Consider the following 16,483-nt stretch of genomic DNA (forward strand, 5'->3'; position numbering starts at 1 on the left):
TTGTAGTGTCTCCGCATTCCGCAGCACGCGACGTAAGATAGCAGTCTCAAAAAATGACCTTTTTTCACTCTGCCGTCCACCGAGCCACCTCCATACCACTTTCAACAGAAAAGTTTAACGAGGAGAATAATTTACTTAAAACCATAGCAGTCAATAATGAATGTACGCCTAACATAGTGGACGATATCCTAAAAAAGAAAACTGCAACAACTACCACGCTCCACACCTCATGCACTGAAATTAACCCAAACAAAACGTTGTTCTATTCTTTTCATAGGACCCATTTCCTATCAGATTTAGCGCGTGCTTCGCAACAAATACAACTGCAATGTTGCCTTCTCTACTAATAATAATCTAAAGAGAAATTTCATTCATAATTTCAAATCCATTCGCTCCCCTACAGAAGGTTCTGGCGTTTTTTAAGTTCATCTGCGATACCTGCTCCTCGTGTTATATAGGACAAACCGGACGTGCTTTCACCATCAGATATAAAGAACATCTTTTGAGATAGAACGGCACCAGTCCCTAAAATTCATCCTTTGCCGATCATCTCTTAATTACTGGACACGTGCCTAAAGCCATAGGCGATAATATCCTGCATACCGAAAAGGAGCGTAGGTTAGATGTCTTAGAGGAATCGGAGATTTTCAAACATCTCACTCATGGTGGCCTCATTCTCAACGAACAGCTGCAGCTGTGAAATAAAAACTTTTTTGTCTGTATAAAGCCATTGCTTGATCTTGGATTCAGATTTCCTCATGCAGTTTACCGAAAGCAGATAAATATGTAACTTTATCCTGTTATTATTAATGCTTACGTTATGCCGAAATCAGCTGCATCACAATTTCATGTGTCTAATTTTGAATGCACAGTATCCTAGTTGTTTCTGCGGCTACTAGATGGCGCTCGTAGCAACACCGTGTTTACTTGCCCACACTTTCTAAAGTGGACACCACAGTCTTGTTGTAACCCTTGTTCACAGTACGAGCAGCCCTTAGCGGCTCGCCGTCTCAAGTGTTCATGACGTCGCCTTTCCGGCTTAGATCTTTAACATTGTAAGTACTGCATCTTTTCGAGTCAGTACAAACTTTAATTTTATTAGTGTACTATATACCTAATGTTTTAGTACAATTAGTCTAATTCTGAAGACGACGCTCATGACTTAATATTGTGTCCGAGGGCTTATTTGTTACAATATACAAGATAAATGTACACGTTTGTGAGAGAAAAGCGACCAATGTGACGATCTGGCATAACATCATTATGAAAGCAAATGACGAAAACAGATTTTCTTAGCCTTCTACTACATATTAAAGCTTTTCGCAATTCGTCGTGTAATGTGGCTGCCAGACCTTCGTTCATGCAAAATCTAAAGGTCCTCGGTCAGCTGCAACGCACCAAAACCGGCCAATAATTAAAATATCGATAGCTAAAACTTGACTTCAACTACGTCTTACTTGCCGATTGCATCTACTTAGAAGCTTCTATTTTGTTGCATGTAGTGTCACCGCATACCTCAACACGCAACATAAGTTTGCAGACGATAAATGTTATCGTTTCAGAGAGAAAAACGACCAATGTGACGATCTGGCAGTACGTCCTTACGACAGCAAATAACGAAAACGGGAGGTTTCCTCAGGTTTCTCTTAAACATTTGCTTTGGTTGAGTCATATCAAAGGGAGAAACACAACTCAATGAGTAACAAGCCCAAATGTATGCAGCGAAACACGTAATGCGCCTCACGAGGTATGAATGAATGCCATGCATTATATGGCAAACAGGATATTCACTGCAGATCAACATCAATCACCCGCCATCTAGAGCAAACAGTCCCTGCAATATGTTGTTGTAGCTGAAAAAGTACTCATGGAACCTGTAAAAATACTTGTGTAGTTAATTATTTCAAAGTAAATGAAGACTCGAAGGCATCCAAAACTCGATAAACATACATTAAATTAAAGAGAAATCTAAGCAACGATTTTCCGTCAAAAAATAAAAATCAACATCTTATACCCACAACGTCTTTTGTACTCCCCAAAGATCACTTGGTGCAGATGCACTCTTATCTGAACTCTTGTGGGAATCAACGTGAAGCGTTAAGTAATGAGGGACCTATCTGTAGTGTGTGACAAGTCAGGAATTTGGGTTGGATGTGAAGTGTGCTCAGACAGCTGAAGCATTTAAGGTGATCACTCGGTAAGTGGGAAAACCAGGCTGAGTCTGTCTGGCACAGATTTTCACTTTCTGCCATTCAATTTATCAGTGCCAGATTAGAATTTAAATTTTGTCAAGAACCCATTATGTTGTTAACATACTTGCTGAGGTAAGTGTGACAGGACCACTATTTTTCTCTATATAGGCCTACATAAAGGGATAGGGTCAGCAGCAATCTGTGCCTGTTTACTGATGATGCTATGGTTTACAGGAAGGTGTTGCCATTAGGTGACTGTAGGAGGATATGAGATTACTTGGACAGATTTTTTGGCTAATGTGATGAATGTCAGCTAGTTCCAGTTGTGGAAAAATGAGTTAATGCAGATGATTAGCATTAACAAATCCATAAAGTTTGAATACGGCACTATTAGTGTCCTGCTTGACACAGTCAGGTCATTTAAATGTCTAGGGGAAAACTGTCATGAAATGGGACGAACGTGTAAAGATTGTAGTAGGGAAGGCAAGTGGTAGACTTTAGTTTGTTGGAATAATTTTAGGAAAATGTTGTTCATCTGTGACCCATTTTTTAGTAGTGATAGTGTTTCGAATCTCCACCAGTTCGGATTAAAGCTAGACATCGAGGCAATTCACTCTCTGGCTTCTAGGTTTGTTATTGGTAGGTTCAAATACACATGCAAGTATTACAGATGCGCTTTGGGAATTCAAATGGGAATCGCTGAAGGGAAGATGACATTGTTTCTGGAGAACACTATTGAGACAATTTCGAGAACCAGCGTTTGAAGGTGATTGCAGAATGATTCTGCAGTATGGATAGCTAGATTACCTTCTATTAATAGTAAGAGGAAAAATCATTGTTCTGTGTATGAAATAAATCTAAATATACATACATTCCTTCCATTTCAGCTGGCTGAAAATAAAATCATCTTCATGAACTTTTAAAAGATGAAAACTTCAATCATTCTTGGTGTACTGCATATGCTGTTCGGAGTTCTTCTGAGTCTTTGGAATCACTTGTGAGGCCCTGATTATGTGAGTTACTTTAACTGTCAGATAATGTTTTCATCATGAACTTTTCTTAGTGTGATTTGAAAAATATTGATAGTAATAGTTACGAGATAATTGCGCCCATAGATTGTTACAAGCATTGATTTATGTCCGTCTTCATTGTGCCCAACATAGTTCACAATAGTGAGAATTACAACGCAATATTTTCGTGTCTTTTTCACACACACACACACACACACACACACACACACACACACACACACACACACACACACACCCTTAAATCTGGATAAAATCATGTTCAATTTTTGCCACAAGTTTTAAGCATTGTGGAATAAATTTAAACAAAATACTCTGCACATTTATTACAAAACATAAAAGAATTGTTTACCGGACTCTTGTGCTTCAAATGATCATTCCTGATAGATCATTGACAAATGACCATTCCTCCTGGGACATCGTATATATGATAACTAAAGACTAGAAACTCCATTTTGTAATAAGAACTATACAACAGATAGAATAGATTGCTACTCAACGTAAAGATGATACACTGAGTTGCAGACAGGCACAACATAAAGACCAATGAAGAGACTGTTACACATGCAGCTGTCGGCGAAAGCCTTTTTCTTCAAAGAAAATGCACACATTGACACAAGCAGGCACACTTCATGCACACTCAGCCGCCACCATCATTAGCTCGAACAGAACACACATTTATTGGTTCTGTGAGAATTTGGCATGTAGAATACAAAACATGACAATCTTGATTAATTGTTGAGCAGTTAGTATATGCCTGCACTGTAAATAATTAATGAGGTAACATGGAACATGAAAAAAATGCTGACAACTTGTTAATAGTGTTACACAGTATGGGAGCCTAAGTGCACTCAGTAGCTCCATAATACACACGCATCTTTGTGTACATAAAATACATACAACCCTAAACAGATGAAAACATTAAGTACCATGAAAATTAATCAAAAAAGCAAGATTTGTATGTTGGCTATCAGCATGCATTGTCGTGAAGTCAAATACAAGGATGATATGTGCCTAGTAACACTGTTAATTAGTACCAATAACTGTTGTTGTTGTGGTCTTCAGTCCTGAGACTGGTTTGATGCAGCTCTCCTTGCTACTCTATTCTGTGCAACCTACATCCTTCTGAATCTGCTTAGTGTAATCATGTCTTGGTCTCCCTCTACGATTTTTACCCTCCACGCTGCCCTCCAATGCTAAATTTGTGATCCCTTGATGCCTCAAAACATGTCCTACCAACCGATCCCTTCTTCTAGTCAAGTTGTGCCACAAACTTCTCTTCTCCCCAATCCTATTCAATACTTCCTCATTAGTTATGTGATCAACCCATCTAATCTTCAGCATTCTTCTGTAGCACCACTTTTCGAAAGCTTCTATTCTCTTCTTGTCCAAACTATTTATCGTCCATGTTTCACTTCCATACATGGCTACACTCCATACAAATACTTTCAGAAATGACTTTCTGACAAATCTATACTCGATGTTAACAAATTTCTCTTCTTCAGAAACGTTACTTGCCATTGCCGGTCTCCATTTTATATCCTCTCTACTTCGACCATCATCAGTTATTTTGCTCCTAAAATAGCAAAACTCCTTTATTACTTTAAGTTTCTCATTTCCTGATCTAATTCCCTCAGCATCACTCGACTTAATTCGACTACACCCATAACTATGAGTATATAATGCACAAAACATTTGCATTAGGGCTCACAGCTGTTTCAATTATAATGCACATACTGCTTACTGATGCAGAATTTATTGTGATACTTATTAGCTTATTGTTTGTTCAAACACGTGTAAAAGATGCAGTTACAATGTGTACTAATAAACTGGAGATGTGATGCTATAGACTGGCACTGTGATTCTAGTGTTGGTCAACACTGAAGAGATTTTTCTGATGTAACTTGGAAAGAAAACTTCAAACCATAATTTAGACACTTTCATTTAAGGCAATCTGCATATCCACATTGCTCATTTGCACCTTCACTATTTAATGAGTTGCCCCTCCCATGTACAATAAAACCTTACCCGTTTCAAGCAGCCATTATTAATACTATACCATGGCAGTGCAATGATGATTTTAGTGCCACATCAGATTAATAATTGCACATGGCTGTTGTATGAGCATTGAATGTTGTACATCGGCACATGATGCATTCAGTTAACAGATCATAATTGTTGGGGTCGGGTTAACGACCAGTGGTTTCATATTAACGACACTTACACACAAAATAAGTTCAGAACACAATGTTGATTGTAACACAGTACAGAAACACATTTAAAGAGAGCGAGTGGTACATTCTAATGATCAGCAGTTATCTGTATTTCCTATTCAGCCATGATTGTGACACAACTTTACTGTATTAAAGGAAAAACCCTGCTAAGGTTTCAGTGTACAGACTATGTTGGCTAAATATTTTCCTTAGATGCACTCAAACAAATGCTCCATACACCATTAGTCAAATATTACTGGAATTTCAGAGCAGTGGCTGTCTGATTCTAGCCAAGATCCCTACTCACATTTCTTATCTTCAAATGTGTGTTCTGAATAAAAAAGTGTTCGACTAACCTAGTCTTCACTTGCCCCCTTCCAACCCAATCCAGCCCTTGTGGAAGTCTTAAAACATATGTATAAAGTTTTACAATGTTGTTTTCCATTGCCCTTCTTCACGCACTGCTAACACATACTCGTACATGCAAGAAAATAAGAAGAAAAATACACTGAACATTTAAACAACAAAAATGTTTAAAGAACAGCAGTTCAATTTTTACCACAGAATTAAAACTTACTTGCACAGCCAGTGTATTTCATGCTAAGATTTAATGGTTGTGCTATGTACAATAGTTAAAGAAAAGTTTTTATTTACTTAACAAAAAGTGTTACTGTACTGGAAATATGAGGGGCATTCAATAAGTAATGCAACAAAATTTTTCCTGGAAGCAACTTTCTTATTTAAGATGCCAGTAACCATATTGTTTCCCATCCTCTTGGTTGTAAAAACATGTTTCTCTGTAAAACCATGTTTCTCAAAATAATCTATGGGCAATGTGATGGGCTTATGCCAGTTTACTGGGAGCGCCTGCATGCCTGCGTGTACCACTCTGCTGGTTGACATCAGAGTGAATATCCTGTTGCACCAATAACTGCACCATCTTCCACATACTTCCTGCAGAGTGCAAGCCGCATTGAGCCAAACAGATGGAAGTCGGAATGTGTGAGATTGTCAGTAGGCTGTATAAGGAACAATAGTCCAATGCAGTTTCGTGAGCAGCTCCTCTTGGATATAGGCTAGTTTTAGGTCTTGGATCGTCATGGAGAAGGAGAATTTTGTTTGCATTTTTGTGGCGACGAACACCCTGAAGTCGTTTCTTCAATTTCCTGAGTGTAGTGCAATAAATGTCAGTTAATTATTGCACCGCAAGGGAGGACATGAAACAGAATAATCCCTTCAGAATTCCAGAACATTGTCGCCGTGACTTTACTGGCCGGGTGTACGGCTTTGATCTTTTTCCTCAGAGAAGTGGCGTGGGACGACTCTGTGGATTGCAGTTTTGTTTCCGGTTTAGTGACGAACCCATTTTTCATCGCCTGTGATGATGTTTGACAAAAAATTGTCATCAGCCTCGTAACACGCAAGCAGTTCTCCACAGATGGTCCTTCCTTGCTCTTTATGGTCTTCTGTTAGGTGGTGTGGAATCCAGTGGGCACACATCTTTGAGTATCCCATCTAGTGGATGACTGTGACATCACTATCAACAGATGTCCAGTTGAGCAGTGAAGTGTTTTGATTGTGAACAGTCACCCACCTCGACTGAGAGTGCAAGTTGCAAGATTGTAGGTGTCCTAGCTGTGTGCAGCTGCTGGCATGTGGGAGATTAGATAGGTTTGCTTAACCTTGTTGCGATGGTGACGAATGACTGCCCAATGACTCACCATGCTTTTGTTCACTGCCAGGTCTCTGTAGACATCCTGCCAAAAGAAACGCAGTGACAGCTCCCTGCTCGGAATACTCCTCTGTTACAGACACCATTTTGAAGACTACATACAGTACTGCCACCTATCAAACTTGATGAGTTATGGTGGCAGAAGTGGCAATATTCCACAATTTCCCATAACAAATTGCGCATATCTCGACCAAAATTTGTGGAGAAAGAAATGTTTGTTGCATTACATATTGAATTCCCCTCATATTTATGGCATTGAATGCTGTGTGGTGCATCGTAAATGAAACAAAAATGACAATTAATTGTTTCGTTAAGGAATAAACTTTTGAGGTTATCCATACTCAGTTATCTCAGCTCCTGGTTAAAAAAGTAGAATGTATAAAAATGGCACCAGTAAGACAGCTTTACAGAACAAATTGGTTTGCTTGTGGGGGAAAAGCAAAAATAGTTGACATCACACAAGATATACAGAATGTGGTCAGTTGATACATTGATGCACTTCAATAAATGGATTAATTTGGGAAACATTAACAAGAAATATTTAAATAGGGGCTCAGTATTAGGTTAAATTGACCTAAAAATAAAATTGAAAAGATTGCGAGCAGTAGATATTGGGAAGTGTTTTGGAAGAGTGTTTCTGCTTTTAGAGCAGAAAGATAACATGACAGTGTTCTTTCTATAGCTTTTACTCATTAGGTACATTCTTGCTGTGTGTGTGTGTGTGTGTGTGTGTGTGTGTGTGTGTGTGTGTGTGTGTGTGTGTGTGTGTGTGTGTGTGTGTGTTGGGGAGGGGAGGTGTTGATAGAAAAATTAAACAAAAACTTGTCAATATTCAAGTTCCATCATTTTGAATAAAATTGTTGAGCTTTTAACAGTTCTCTGCCATCATATTCAGCAATAAAATTACTTACTTGGGACTGGCACACTATCCCGCTTATATAGCAAGATCAGCAGAATCTAGAAATTTCCAGAGTGGGGGGCAAGATGACACTTTGTTTATAGATGGGTAACAGGAAGGAATGACTGACACTTACAGGGAGGCGGAACTGGCAGTTTCAAATGTGGTGTTGGTGTCCCTCAGCATGTGACACCATTTAGTTCTGCGACACTCTCCTGTGGTCGGTTTCAGACCATGCTGGCTTGCCCATATAAGAAGCAGAATACAGAACCAACCGTGACACTCATTTTATCCCTGAAGACAAGTGGTAGACACACTATTAAAAGCTTGAGAGTTTTATCTGAAATGACAGTCGTGTTCAGAAAAGACTTTTCTTTATGAATGTAGGAAGCCACCCTGTAAATGCTTGATAGGGTAACTAGTAGGTAACAATATATCCAGTTTAATGTAATGTATGTAATTAGGCAAAAGGGATCTGATAGTGTGACCTGAAGCCTTGTTAAGTAATCGCTGAAGTCTGGTAACTTGAAAATATACAGGAGATGATCTGGAATGGTTTTCAGTAGTATGGTAATATGAAGGGCTCATCAGTTTGTCAGAAGGAACTGGTATGTCAGAACCACAAGAAAGGTTGTTTAAAGAACACAGATTTGAGTCCATATTATTTGGTAACTATCATTTCTGTTAATTAATGAGAAATTCAGAAAATTAAGAATGAATGTTATACTTGTAGTGAGATTCAAAAAATCATCATGATTATAGTCTGCTTACGCTATGCACGTAGCTGCCAACAAATTTGTGAATAAAACATAAATGTCTCGTATTTAAGAATGCTTGGAAAACATCTAGTCTTCAAATGAGATTTTTTAAAAATTGTCTTGTACTCCTTAAGGAAATGGATGGAGTTTCAGATTTCATTTGGCTGTCTTGCTGTAGGTATGCATTGATGATTTCTTCAAGGCAACAGCAAATATTTGTAAGACTTGACACAGAACTGACTGTTGTTAATAAACAGGGGGCTGCTCATCATAAAAAAGCTGGAAACCGTGATTTTGATGCACCAATCGATTGTTAGTACATGTCTGCAAGTGTCTCTCCCTCATGCTGTGTTGAGTACTTGTGTGTGTCATTATGTTTGAGTGAGTAAGACGAGCACATGTGTTTACTGACTAGATGAGTACAACACACACAAACAAACAAAAAGTTCATGGAAAACATGTGCAGGGCTGTTAGTGTAAGAGATTGACTGGAAGTATTTTGGTAAAATCTCCAGCAAAGTGTACAATGCAAAACTTAGTAGCAAAATGGTACCAAATGGGTGAATTATGGACCGACATTTGGTAAGTGATAATTAAATTTTGGACATTTTGAAATTCTACTATAGTAGACAGCATTTGTGATTACAGTGGAGGTTTTGTTAAAGTCGTCTTGGTGTTCACTTTCGGAGCATTAGAATAAATTTATAGCTTGTGATTTGATAGATGACTAAACACAACCTTTCCTTTTTCAGGTTTCACAGCAGGCCCTGCGTGTGCTCCATCAATGTTAATCACTTTCATCAATATGGTATTGTTCAAAGGTAGTGTTCCTCCCAAAGGTTGTGATGAGTTCATGTATAGTGGACAGGTGAGCAAGAGTGGAAAAAAGTTTCATTGAATTTGTTTGGTTTCACTCTACATTATCTTCAGTCTTACCTCAAATAGAATTAATCTGTGTTTTCAAACAAGCCCTGGAAATTAATTTCACCAGTTTCGCATTTTTCCGTTACTTTTAGTATATGCAATTTCTTCTTTCTTCTGTATTGCAGAAAGGCTTGCAGAGGTTCTTTGTTGTTCTTGCTCTACTGTGTGTTGCTTGGATGCTTCTTGCAAAACCCATTGTTTTGATAATGAGGCACTGCAAAGCCCACCAAACGGTAAGTAATAATCTGTACCCCCTGCAATGTTTTGAGGCATTTGACACATTTGAGGGTAAATATCTCTCAGGAGATGATACTGTGTTGAGTCAGTTTGATCTTTCATTTAACACACAATCTTCTGACTTTCCCCAGCTTTCAAGCCATCTCGTACCTGCAGAGAAAGGCATGGATGCGGAGGTGGGATCGATGTCAGGGACAGCACACAAGGACAGTGCAGATGGGGCTCCCACACCACGGAGCAGTGAAGACCACAACCTTGGAGAAATCTTCATCCATCAGGGCATCCACACAATAGAGTACGTGCTAGGCTCTGTCTCTCACACTGCCTCTTATCTGTGACTTTGGGCACTGTCACTGACGCACGTCCGTAAGTATAAGTGGCTATCTTTTACTTGTTTTTCAAATAATTTATTTCACTATGGCAATATATTTTAAATATAGAGTAGGAGAAATTATATTTCATAGAGGTGCCACTGAAAGTAATAAATTTTGGTGGCACTTAGTCTAATGAGAGGTCCTTCACTTCACATTGTCACCTATGAGATGAGATGTATAATGCCTTCCCCAGTGCAGTGCATATTGGTGAGGGAGCACCTTGTTTATTTCACCAGATGATATCATTAACTTGGCATTTTTGTAACTTAAGAGGGGACTGAAAGTCAGTGTTGGGATGTAAATTCCTTAAGCAGAACAATACATCACTTCAGACTTCTGTGTTTTGGAGTTCTACATGTTGAGCTTTTCCACAAAGCCACCAAGCTGATAAGCACAGAGTCACTGGATGGGAAACAATTTTTCCTTACTTTCTAAAAATTCCATATTTATTATAGAATAGAAGTTTATTGTCTCTTAACCTACAGTTTCAAGCTATTGACTTAATGTACAGGAGATTTGTCAAAACACAAAAACTGGTTTATACTTTTCCTTGTTATATCAGTAATATATGGTACTGAATAATTAATTTTTAAAAGTTTGTTACTTTTGAAGAAAAATTATTAAGTCCTAAGTACTTACCAAATTTTCAGATTGTCATTTATGAATTCTTCTACTGAATAGCAACATTTTGCACTAGTTTCTCATATAAGGTTTTTCAGTGTTTTAAATTTATGCTGAGCAATTCTCATCCTTTAACTTTGTTATAAATTTTCATGGAGTTTGAGCACACAGTTTTAAATGATCGGTGGGCACAAAATTATTTTGATTTCTGGTGTTGCAATCATGTTGAAAATGATTTGCTACAAATAAATCAGGGGTACTGTGTACAAAGATAATCAGCTCATATGTACAGTGAGGGAACACTTAATATGCTAAGAATTGTTAGTAGTGGTTGGCATTATTTTCTTCACCCTACATTGTTCGTATTTGTAATTATGGTTTTCTGAAGTTTTAGTATTCGACACACATTGTTTGAGTTAACACAAAATAAAATTCCATACCTTACTACCAACCCAAAGTAGCTGTGATATACTACTTTTCTTGGGCCCATACTGGTATCATTTTACAATATCTTCATTGCAAATGCTAGGCCATTTAATTTATTTGCAAGATACTGTATATGTGATCCCCATGATAGATTTTTATCTAGTTGCATTCCTAGGAATCTCACATAGTTAGCTTCCTGCAAATCCTGGTTTCTGTGACTGTCCTAGATATAATATAATTTTGCTTGTTTTGTATTAAACTCCATTAACTCATTCTTTTCCATGTTTAATTTTAACAAATTTAAATCAAACAAGGTATCTAATTTTGTTAAAGTATTTAATACAGATTGTGGAATTTGGTCAGTACCGTTACTTTCAATTTAATTTCAAATTTAATGGAAATGTTAATTGGCAAATATTGAAGCATTATTTTAATAAATCAAATATCAAATATGAAATAAAAATTAAATACTTCATTTTAGGGTCCTGTGCCTCTGTTGGCAGAAATGTGTCTAGCTCCAACTACAGCCCCGTGTTCAGAGTTTAATTCCTGTCATGCTGCTGTAATCACATTGGACATGTTTTTAACAAGAATCACCAGAGTACAAATGATGGCCCCACCAATGCACTGGCCTTTTGCACCTCCTGTATGTGGTACTGCTGCCGTCTGTATATGTGCACACCATTGCCCCGTGACTTCTGTCGTCTCAGTGTATACAGCAAGTGTAATCTGCTGATGCAATGAGTGGGGTGCCATTTGTCTTTGGTTGATCTGAAGCACTCACTAATTTTATGTCGGTGAGTATCTACACTATCTCGATGCTGTGATTTAAAAGCATGTGGCCGATTCCGTCCGTCACCCTGGGTATATACATTAGAAATGCTGTGACTGGAATTTCTCCTTTGAAGGTCTCATTTTGCCAGGTATTGTGGTTTACCACATTAATCCTTCATGGAACATCCATTGTGTTTCAAAAATTGTCTTGGATTGGAGCTGATGCGGCCTTTTTCACTTGTTAAAAGTATGGTGATCATATGATGATTCTAGAGGTTAGGTAAATACCAAGCTATAACAGTAGGTTTGCAATATGTGATATAGCACATAGTACAGTACGTTACTGTAAATGTTGAGTTATCTGAAAAATCAATTACCTGAATGCTAAATTTTAATGTTTTATTTATTGAGGAAAGGTGTTTGATTTGGTTGACTAACGTATTCCCTTGAACACCTTGGAAGATGTAGTTGCAGACTGGAAGGACAAAAGAGCGATAAAGGGGCTGTATAAAAGCAAGAACAAGCACAGAAAATTGTCAGTGAGGAAACATATGAGAGGTGGTAGACAAGGATATTGCTAGAACAACCTGACTGATTAAAACCACGGAACTTTGCTTGTTGTGGGAAAGTCCTTTATGTTATTGAGATATCCGAGCATGACTCATGTCAGCTCTCACAGCCTTACATGTAAATTTTCAGAAGTTCATGTTGAGAGTGTAGTATTATAAAGCAATGAATTGCGGACAGTCAGAAAGAAAGAGGGATAATCCTGTGGTGGTTTTGAAATATGGTAGTGGAAAAAATACATAAAGTGAAATGGAGCGACAATGATGAAGGATGCTTCTAGGAATAGAAGAGGAAAGAAAAGGTATGGAATGATATGAATAAGGAAAATATCTCGGCTAGAATGTATATATTGTAGAAAAATTATCTGCAATAAAGTCATGAAAAGAAATACAGTAAGAAAGGGAGGAGAAGAACAATGACAATCTGGATTGCTGGATGACGTGAAAAATGGATGCAGTTAGGTCAGGGAAAAGGCAGAGGCAAGAGGAAAACATCCATTTGATACCTGTCATGATAACATTAGAGGTGTTCCAGCCAGGACGATCATGATTGTATAAGCTATAGCATTGTTATTAGGTCATCTTGCAGTGTTACTCATCTCCCAGAATTTTCTTTGATTTCTTTCATAGAGTGACATGAAAATTTAGTAATGGTGCTGATAAATAATGCCACGGACACAGCTCAGTTTCTCAGCAAAGAATTACTTGCACAGCAGCATTTGAGGAGATAGTGTCAGTTTTCTAGGGAACAGATTTATTAATAAGAACCCACCAGCTTTGAATAACACGTTGTGGAATTTGTTGATGCAGCAGTTACACACTGTCAAGAAACTTGTCCAAGTAATGCAGTTAGGTGATTTTGAACTCTGAGTTCTGTCCTGTCGGAATATTGTCTAATACAAGACTGTGATATGTGTATCAAGAAAGGAAGACGTCATTTTGAACTACTGAGCGCTCAGCTTGCTGCAGTTAGGTGTTTTCGCAGTTAAGAATTAAATATTCATTTCTGACAGTTTTTTATATTTTAGGTAGTTTTGATACAGAGGCCCAAGTCACCCCATATAAATCACATAAGACACATGCTTACTGAACCACAAATGATAGTACTGTACTGTGAGAGCAAAAACTGTAGTATGAAAACTTAGGCATAATTGTAATTGGAAGTGTTGTGCTTTGTTCAGTATTATCTATCATATTTAATAATTTCATAAAATCTGTACAACATGGGATGAATAGTATAAACAGTTCATTGTACCTTTTTTTTATTTGTTAGAGAGATTCTGTGCATTGTTCTCAGTAAGTTCTTGCCCTTTGTCTTCAGGTATTTTATGTCCATTAGATTGCTTACTCCATGTGTTGAAATGGTTTTCCAGAGGTGTCTGAGGTGCTGTGTAGTATGGTGATGAAGAATGGACTGGTAGTGGAGGGCTGGACTGGAGGCTTTGCCCTATGGCTGGTATTTGCCTTCTGGGCAGTGCTTACCGTGGGCATCTTGGTGCTTATGGAGGGACTATTCCTCCACACATTGCGGCTTCACTGATGAGTGCCCTGTCAATAGAGTAAATGTTCTACAAACGTTCAGTTAGTAGTCATGGCTATACAGCACAAGTGTAAATTGGCCATAAGCAGTTGTAAAGTGTCAGCATGAGTATTGAATTTTTGAAACAACTGCCCATTATTAAATTAGTTGAAATGTACAGTGAACAGCAGAAAGAGTAAAGGTGTCGCATCACTGTGTAATAGGGGCATTCAGCGGTAGATAAGCACTTACAAGGAGAGATCCTCAGTGGTGAGATAGACTTTTTGTGAAACCATCTGTATGATGTAGGTTATGATACCAGGTATTGCACTTGCAGTCATTCACCTCGGTGGGACCCAGTCTGAGAGTAATCAATGGAAAAAGAAATCAGAATTTTTTGTGACACTCAATAGAATTAAAATATAGTATAATATTGGCTGGTTACATGGCGTAACGAATAGGGTAAGGTTGTAGGTTTGAAACTCATAACGGCTTTAAATTTTTATCGAAATGACTTTCATTATTACTGAAGTGTTGGCAAAAGTGCCAACACTGTGTTTCTAGAGGAGGCCGAAATGCACGCGTTAAGCTCACGCAGACTGGTGTGAGATCTGGAACAGTTAAAGGAGTTAAGTTTAGTAAATAAAGTACGAAGCTCTTGGAATATTTAACTTTAATCCATAATTGTAGAACATTGGTCTGACGGTACAGGCTTTATAAGATAACCAGCAAAAGATAAATGGCGCCTTGCTAGGTTGTAGCAATTGACGTAGCTGAAGGCTATGCTAACTATCGTCTCGGCTAATGAGAGCGTATTTGTCAGTGATCCCCTTTTGGCAAAGTCGTCCGTACAACTGGGGCGAGTGCCAGGACGTCTCTCTAGACCTGCCGTGTGGTGGCGCTCGGTCTGCTATCTCTGACAGTGGCGACATGCGGGTCCGACGTATACTAAAGGACCGCGGCCGATTTAAAGGCTACCACCTAGCAAGTGTGGTGTCTTGCGGTGACAATGAGGCAGCGTGCCAGTCACCTTCAGGTGCAAGGGTGCAGAGGACTTCCAACAGGCCTATTTATATGCTAGTTTGGTGCCAGTATAAGGGGTGCTGTGAAGTCATTGGAGGGAAAGTTGACGTCCAGCAACCTTCCAGAGAAATGAAGCACAGATACCATGCTACACAGTCTGAGGCTTGTACTGGTTGTCGTGGTTTCATCCCCCCATTCAAGCATTTTCGCCAGATTTCTTTTGTGAGAAACACACAAGCTTAACATACTGCCAACATAAGGAGGAGAACAGTCAGTCAAATTCTGTGTCTACTGCCTGCTCATGTTGTTTAAAGCAGGTTGCTCTAAATGCCCAGTGGATCTGCTTCCCGTGATACCCATTCTAAACAAACTCTGAATGGAAAAGACCAAGCTCTGCTTATACTTAGTCTCGAAAGTTGACAGCTTTTAGACAGTAAAATATGATGGTTAAAGATGTCCACTGAGTATTCCGATATACACTGAAATGAGCTTTGAAAAACAAATTAATAATTGGCCACCTTTTGCCTCAATAGCTGCTAAGAAATTTCATCTAGTCAATAGCTGCTAAGAAATTTCACAGTTGAAGAGGACTCTGTAGTTTGCTGAGAATGATGTGGAATAACTGTGCCTTGTGATTTTCTTTGCAGGGTGGAGTTCCAGAGTAAGTTATATGCTGGTGCAGGATATTCATTCCAGCCATTCTCATTCGAGGCAATCCTGGATTCTGCATCTCAAGCACCGGAGGTTAGAAACAGCAATGCAACCTCTGTCGTCCTGGCTGTGCACTACTTCTAAGTGATGAGGTTGACAGTCTCTTCTAATTTTGCAGTACTTCTGGATTATTGTAAATGGATTACCTGTAATATTTAGCACATCTCGATATAAACTTTCCAAAGGATGAGACTTTTCCGTCAGGACCATTTTTTGTGTAAAGATAAATACCAAAACTTTGGTTGCAATTTGATGGTGATTATGAATAGTGTCTGTGTTAAATTAATTGTACTGGGCAATAACTACAAACTGATGTGTTAACATTTCACAGTATTTTCCCGGAGTCGGCGTTTTTCCCGGAGTCGGCGTTTTTCCCGGAGTCGGCGTTTTTCCCGGAGTCGGCGTTTTTCCCGGAGTCGGCGTTTTTCCCGGAGTCGGCGTTTTTCCCGGAGTCGGCGTTTTTCCCGGAGTCGGCGTTTTTCCCGGA

The 16,483-nt window shown here is 38.6% G+C and overlaps 1 long non-coding RNA gene across 1 annotated transcript; it reads left to right on the forward strand.

Moving 5' to 3' along the window:
* Positions 1 to 1,008: 1,008 nt before the first annotated feature.
* On the forward strand, positions 1,009 to 14,182 carry LOC126232388 (uncharacterized). The gene is made up of 5 exons (XR_007544693.1): positions 1,009 to 1,055; positions 9,574 to 9,689; positions 9,871 to 9,978; positions 10,114 to 10,348; positions 14,117 to 14,182. It is a non-coding gene; the product is annotated as an uncharacterized LOC126232388 (long non-coding RNA).
* The last annotated feature ends 2,301 nt before the right edge of the window (positions 14,183 to 16,483 follow it).

The sequence above is a fragment of the Schistocerca nitens genome, unplaced genomic scaffold, assembly GCF_023898315.1.
Source record: "Schistocerca nitens isolate TAMUIC-IGC-003100 unplaced genomic scaffold, iqSchNite1.1 HiC_scaffold_468, whole genome shotgun sequence".
NCBI classification, from domain to species: Eukaryota; Metazoa; Arthropoda; class Insecta; order Orthoptera; family Acrididae; genus Schistocerca; species Schistocerca nitens.